Source organism: Poecilia formosa, unplaced genomic scaffold, assembly GCF_000485575.1.
Source record: "Poecilia formosa unplaced genomic scaffold, Poecilia_formosa-5.1.2 Scaffold63, whole genome shotgun sequence".
Lineage (NCBI taxonomy): Eukaryota > Metazoa > Chordata > Actinopteri > Cyprinodontiformes > Poeciliidae > Poecilia > Poecilia formosa.
Window position 1 is genome coordinate 2,598,305 of NW_006800002.1, and position 1,203 is coordinate 2,599,507.

The window sequence follows — 1,203 nt, forward strand, 5'->3', positions numbered from 1 at the left end:
TTATTATTATTATTATTATTATTATTATTATTATTATTATTATCTATTTGACATTGTTCCTTTGTTGTTCCAGATTTTTTCCGAAATGAAGAAAGTAAATTTTTCTCAAAATGGTTACCATGTCTCGTTTGATGCTAATGGGGAACCTGTAGCTGCGTATGAGGTGGTCAACTGGCAAACAACTGAGAGTGGAGGCACTGAGGTAGTGACTGTGGGTTATTATGATGCATCACTGCCAGGAGGACAGCAGTTCCAGATCAATAGGAACATAACGTGGATGGGGGGTGGATCACAAGTAATGACAGTAACAGTTTAACAGATCAGGAGCTTGTGTTTTAAACTAATATTTTTTAAATTTTCTTGCTTACAGGTACCAGTCTCCGTTTGCTCAGAGAGTTGTCCTCCAGGAACTCGTAAAGTGTTGCAGAAAGGAAAACCAATCTGCTGCTATGACTGTATACCATGTCCTGAAGGAGAGATCAGTAATATGACAGGTAGAATCTATTATTTTTCAGAATCAATAAATGTGTAACCAATAAAAGCCCTGTATGGTTTCATTTTTAGACTCGCCTGATTGCTTGCCATGTACCAGAGAGTTCTGGTCAAATGCAAAGAGAGATGCTTGCATCCCCAAACCTGTGGAGTTTCTATCCTTCGATGAAGTCCTGTCAATCATCCTGGCTGCATTCTCAGTCAGTGGAGCCTGCCTGGCCATCATTACAACAGTGATTTTCTTCTACCACAGGGCAACACCAATTGTCAGAGCCAACAACTCTGAGCTGAGCTTCCTGCTGCTCTTCTCTCTGACTCTGTGTTTCTTATGTTCACTAACTTTCATTGGAGCCCCCTCTGAGTGGTCCTGCATGCTGCGGCACACAGCGTTTGGCATCACATTTGTTCTCTGTATCTCCTGTATACTTGGAAAAACCATAGTGGTTCTAATGGCCTTTAAAGCCACACTTCCTGGTAGTAATGCTATGAAATGGTTTGGTCCTCCACAACAAAGAATGACTGTAGTGTCTTTTACATTTATTCAGGTTATAATATGTATCATATGGTTGGTTGTGAGTCCTCCCTTCCCAGTGAAAAATCTGAGCACCTACAAGGAGAAGATCATCCTGGAATGTGCGTTAGGCTCTGCTGTTGGTTTCTGGGCTGTGCTCGGCTACATCGGCCTGCTGGCTGTGTTTTGCTTTGTGTTAG